The sequence below is a fragment of the Aplidium turbinatum genome, chromosome 12, assembly GCF_918807975.1.
Source record: "Aplidium turbinatum chromosome 12, kaAplTurb1.1, whole genome shotgun sequence".
In the NCBI taxonomy this organism is placed as follows: domain Eukaryota; kingdom Metazoa; phylum Chordata; class Ascidiacea; order Aplousobranchia; family Polyclinidae; genus Aplidium; species Aplidium turbinatum.
Window position 1 is genome coordinate 19,628,437 of NC_137483.1, and position 6,307 is coordinate 19,634,743.

General features: G+C 35.9%; 1 pseudogene; it reads right to left on the minus strand.

The window, feature by feature from the left end:
• Window positions 1-1,515: 1,515 nt before the first annotated feature.
• Window positions 1,516-2,069, minus strand: LOC145780661 (uncharacterized; annotated as a pseudogene).
• Window positions 2,070-6,307: the final 4,238 nt, after the last annotated feature.

A 6,307-nucleotide genomic window follows, 5' to 3' on the forward strand; every position in this document is an offset into this window, starting at 1 on the left:
GCTGGACTATGAAATCGATGTAGTTGCAGTGAGGTTGACGTTTTTATGAGCATTTACCCAGCTACTAAAATAATGTCTTTTTAGTACTGAGAAAAAAGTCTACAGACATTGAATCAATGCAAAAAGCACAAAATTTTCTTGCCGGGTATTACTAGGCAAGTCGGCATGGACTTCAAAACTTATTTGAGGTTTATTCGTGCATTTTTTTTAAACTTCTGTGATGATGCAAAAAATTCAACTGTTTTTTGCTATTCTGGCAATCCATGACTGATAGCACTAGTACATCAGACCAACATTGCCGTAGTTACAATGTTCAATAAAATCAAAAACAAATATTTTCATTCTGGTGAGGTGAACGAACTGCAAGACGTTATTATAAAAATAAAAAAAAAGTGAACAGCTTGAATTCTTTCTGTACATTCGCTTTTTGACTATCGTGAAAGTCAGCAGTGAAACCTCTTCAGGAAATGCGTTACTCAAAATCAGACTAACGTCTTCGGACGTTAAAACTTTGTAAAACCAACAGCTCGTGACCATTACCCTGAGCGCTGACAAATACGTCAAGCGGAAAACCGCAGACAGTGAAATCTTGAATTCGATTGTCAGTCTTCAATCTCTCGAGAATATGGAAACCGCAGACGCTGATGACGCGGAGAGTGAGAAAAAACGAAAATCGGAGTGTTTCTTTATTTTAAACGTGGTAAAAAAAGCACTGTTTGTGTATTGCTTTGAATCAAGAGTATTTTAAGCAATTGAATGACAATTTTACAATTTTCATAACCCCAAATAAATTTTCTATCTTTTGTCAAAAGATGGTAATCATGAGACTCGTAATAAAAGAGTTATAAGCGCTTAAACTGGGTGCTGAATCAGCACCACCTGGGGATTCGGTGGGAGTAAGAACCTAGGGATAATAGGGTTAAGTATCTGGGAATCCATGTGGATGAAAATTTAACCTGGTTGTCACACATTAAACATTTGTCGCTGCAGATGGCTAGATATTCTGGAATTTTTTATCGCCTTTGTAACTATGCATTGGAGGAAACATTGCTCATGTTATATTACACTGATAAACACAAATTTTTTGGAAGACAAAGTTAGAGTGTTTTTGGGGGGTTGAAGGGCGCTGATTCCGAACATGGCCTTAGTTTTTCCGAATTGCCTCTAGTTTTGGAGATATTGCATAGGGTCATTTTGACCAAAATCCCATATTTGAGCCTTATGCGCTAGATAAAAAAAAACAGTTTATCCATATTAGATATTTCAGAAATGCAATTTAATGGTCAATTGTGAACAATAAAGACAGCTTTAAGTTTAAATACAGCAACATCACGAAATTTTTAGGCATATTAGATTTGTCATACTTCTAAACTTGATGTTACCGATGTCATATACACAAAATACACAATCATATACAGTAGTGTAAGTAGGCTACATAAAACACTAAAAAATGTTGCATTAAATCAGTCAATCAGCCTTGTATCATAAAATTTAGATAAAAGGATTAACAATAAGTTACAATAAGATTAAAACTATTAACTCATTTGCGCCGAAAAAATGTCTCTTGTAAGATTTTCGCTAGTGAGAAACTTTTGGGCAGTTTCTCAGCAGGTTCCAGCAATAGTCTGCCCTCATGTGCTCATTCCATCTGCCCTGATATCTTTCTTCCATTGTCTTGATGTCTTGGTGGAACCTTTCCCCTGCTCCTCACTGTAAACACCAAGATTGTCAGGAAATCTGTCAAGGTGGCTGAATAGGAAGTGAACTTTAATGCTCATGTTAGCTCTAAGTTTTCCAAATGCAGATAACATCTTCCGAACTAATTCTCTGTAATTAGGTGCTTTGTGATTCCCCAAGAAGTTTTGTACTACATCCTTGAAGGAGTTCCATGCAGTGAGTTCATTGCTGTTCATGTGACTGGTGAAATCCGAGTCTATAATCAACGTTCGAATCTGAAGTCCATCAAAGACACCAGCTTTAAGCTTTTCATCGGAGAGTCCTGGAAATTGACTGCAAATGGACTTGACGCAATTCCCCTCCTTGTTTAATGCTTTGACGAACTGCTTCATTAACCCTAATTTGATGTGCAGAGGAAGAAATACAATTCTATCCCTGGGAACTAAAGGTTTATTGATTACATTGGCTGTCCCAACTTGAAGACTAGTGCGTTCTGGCCAGTTTTTCTTGCGCCAGTGCTGGGTTCTCGCCCTGCTGTCTCACAAACACAGGAAGCAAGGTTACTTGGTATATCCACTTTGATGACCAATTAGAAAATTGACCATTTTTATGGTTATTTAGCACGGTACAGCAGCAGTCCTGCCTGAAGCTGCCAGTGCCCGAAAGAACAAAGAACTTAGCATCCTGGAAAACATAAACGGCTAGCGAGAGACACCAAGTGTACACAATAAATAATGAAAAAGGGAATGCGGAATGTAGGACTTTGCAGTAAATTTAAAATTAGCTTTCGTTACTAATTATTATGTTATATCAAACAAAATTGATAAGATTTACGTCCTTCTTGGTGAGATGTTTAGGGGGTAAATACAGGTAAATACACTAATTTGGGCTAATCTAGGGGTATAGGTATCTTCTAAACTAGAGTCAATCTGGCAAAACCAACGTCATATTCGTAATCAGCGACCTTGAAAACCCCAGAAAACACTCTTAGATGTCCTACCAAAAATTTTTGTTAACCAGCGTTATAGTTTAGTAGAGTGGTTCTCAAACTTTTTTTTGTTGCGACGCCACTGGAGAAGTTTTCTGGACTTGCGACGCACCAGCAAATAAAAGTTAATGAGGAAATTTACTATTAAAGTTGTGTTTATTGATGCAACAACAAAAATCAATGCATATTATTTAGCGTGACGTGTGGGTTGTTTGTTTTTACATAGTTCGTTGAATCTCGGGAGAATTTTTGAAATTGCCACCCTCATTTCTCTTTCAGTGTTTATTCGTGATCGATATTTGCTTTTTATCACCGCCAAGGCAGAAAATCCTGCTTCACATAAATACGACGTGGCGAATGGGATAATAATTTGTAGTGATTTCTTCATCAAAGTTTTATTTTTATTAAAAAAAAAAAAAATCAAAGGTGAATAATCGTCATTTATTGAAAACCAAAAATTTGCCGGATTTCCTGAATTAAACATCCTTTTCAGGGAATTGTCTCAGGAAAGGTCAATGTAGGCTTCTTTTTCTTGTGCAGTCAAAGGCGATGAAGCAGGTTGGACGAAAGGATCACGAATCCATTCGTAGTTTAATAAATTTTCTGGAAAGTATTTTGCACATTTCGACTCGAGCTTGGACAAATGTTGCCCAAATATGCTTCGCAAATTTGAAGGCAGCGCCATACTTTTCTTTTCAAGAAAATTGGACAAGAAAGTAAAGTATTGAGAGCTTCCAGACAGGTTTGCTATATCTTCCTTCCACAGTAGCAGCTTTTTAACGAATGCTGCAATTCTATCTGCAACGTCAAGCATATTTTTATCCGGCCTTTGTATAGAAATGTTCAGTTTGGCGAAGATATCACACTAGTAAGTCTTTTTCAATGAAAAATCGTTCTGAGCTGAACAATCTGCAAGTATTTTCTTGCTGCAAAAAAAGCCTGTAGTTCCGCTAACAATTCGTAAAAGCGTTCAAAAGATTTTCCAAGCGAAAGCCACCTTGGATGAACAATAAAAGAGCAAACTTCGATGCTCTGCATTCATTTCTCCACAAAGTTTTTCGAAAACTCTTGACTTCAGTGGGCGTCCTCAAAAGGTTAACCTCATTTTTATAAGATAAACTGAGTTCAGCCACGAAACGGAACTATTTTGCGACGCCCTTGGAAAAGTGAAACGACGCACCAGGGCGTCGCGACGCACAGTTTGAGAACTACTGGTTTAGTATATAGTCGTGTTCAATACGGTATTAACATATGGGGTACTGCAAATAAAACGCTAATCAAGGAAGTAGACATCAGACACAATAATATTATTCGCGAATCACTAGAAGTACAAAATTCAGTCACGTCACTAACTTATACAAATCTTTGAATATTTTACAACGTGAAGATATTTACAAACTCGAAATTGCCAAATTTATGCATAAAGTTTCTAATAATAATCTACCACCTGTATTCCAAGATCGTTTTATAAAACTTGATAATATTCACTCGCTCAACACTCGACAACTAAATAAAATGAAGTATTTTCTTCGACAAATAAACAAATCCGTGCCACACAATCGTTTGGTACATTAGGGTACTAAATTGTGGAGTGAATTGGATGAATGTATAAAAAGCAAACACCTTGCTTTGTTTAAAAAAAACTTTATAAAATTACCTTGTTATATTCTTATTGAATATACTTTGTCAGTTTAATAATTTTATCTACATGTATCCTTGTATTTGTGTAATTTGTGCTCTTACCCGATATGATTCATTATATTATGTCAGTGTTTTCCAAGCTGGTCTTGATTCAATTTCCTACAAAACCTTATATGTTTCATTTTGATTTCGCAGCTACTGTCCAGTCATGTTGTTTATTGATTCAGATAATGTAAAATTTGTAATGTCTGACGCTGCAATGTATGATGCCTGATGTCAGGCAGCACCTTGACTGGTTAACCGCAAGGTTGTTAGGTGCTGCCAGACCGTTCTATTGCTATATTTTAATTTTTATGTAATTCCGTTTCTTTTTCTCGACTCGTATTAGAAAGGCGAATAAACAAACCTCTCTCTCTCTCTAAAGTCTCAGCTGCTATAGCTTGTGCTATTTTAGCAAATCAAACAAGAAAATCGAAAGCTGAATTTGTTTGCAAAAAGATTTGAATCTAAAGAAGGTAAAAATAAAATAAAACACAAACTTTTTTTACAGATAGGTAGGAAGGCGGCAAATAAAGGTTAAATTTTACTTCCTTGTAGACAGACCCAGGGTATATTTGACTTGTTTAGAGCACGTTCAATTGCAGACTTTCCTATTCCGATGTTTTGAAATGATATAATGCAGTTGATCACTTCTTCTTACAGAGAGTTTCAAGACAAAAATGGCCTCGACAGGCCACCGAAACTATTTGACGAATTAGAACCTGTATTTGGATATTGATTTGAACGCATTTTACCCTATAAGTGACTTTTTGGTACCCAGCATTCAAATGAAAGTTCTGTGTAGTTTATGTTGATGGAAAGTATTGTTCAAACTTGTTGACAATTAAAGTGTTTTTCACCAACGCCAAAAGTTTTATCACATTCTCAATCTCCTATATATCGATGAGACACTGGACACGAATCAAAGATACTGGTTGATCTTCAACGTTTTCATTAGTTTACTTGTTTGTCTTGGCGATTGTACACGTTCTTTGTGTTTAACATGCTACCATAAAACGATTTTCAATAAAATTTGGCCCCATTGCGGTCTGACCACCATTGCGCGCGTGCTTTTGTCAGAGCTTTCAAAACGGGAATGGGCCTGTGCAGCGAAGCGTGCGACTGTACAGTCTACGTCACTATAGACTAGCAATCAGCTAATCGCACAATAGTTGTTACTGCGGGCCATTGAACTGTAGGCTATGTATGTATGTATGTACAATACATCAAAACATGACATTTCAACATCAAAACATCAGACAGTTTGCTCAAAACATCAGATCTGATGTTAAAACATCAGATGTGGTAACGTGGCTTTTGTTATTGCTGTCTATAGTGACGTATTCTCGAACAGTGTTTGCATTTTTTGGCCATTTTGAAAAAAATGAAAATAAATGAAACATTGGACTTTTGGCCTTGCCAGTGCCATTGAAAACATTTTTTTTTTCGGTAATTTTTTTTGAAATGTGTTTTTGAATGTTCAGTTTACGCATTTTAATGCTTAATTCCCGTTTGAAAATTTCATTTAGTAGGCCTTTAAAGATTTGACCCAAGCAGAGGAGTTTGACTTATTATTTACCGACGTTCAACATATATTGCAAATATGTTGTATCTGCTGATCTGCTTTTAATGCAATGCTCGAAACAACAACTAAAATTATCCCATGTCTCTGATAGTTTTTTCAACTGTTTTTTTTTTGGTTAAATTTGGTTAAAACAAATTCGAAATAATCTGATTGTAGATTTGGATTCACCGCCCAAAAGTTATCCTAAAACGTTCTTCAGTTTTTCATCTACAAGAGGTTTGTTGGAAAGTGTTATTCTTGAATCTTTTTTACCTCAATACTCCGTTTTTATGAAACTCGAAGAGAAGCACAAAGCCTTTTCATAAAAAAAACTTTCAAATCAGTGATTCTTTTTTGAGTGAATAACTTTCAAGGGATTAAATTTTTTCAATCATTAC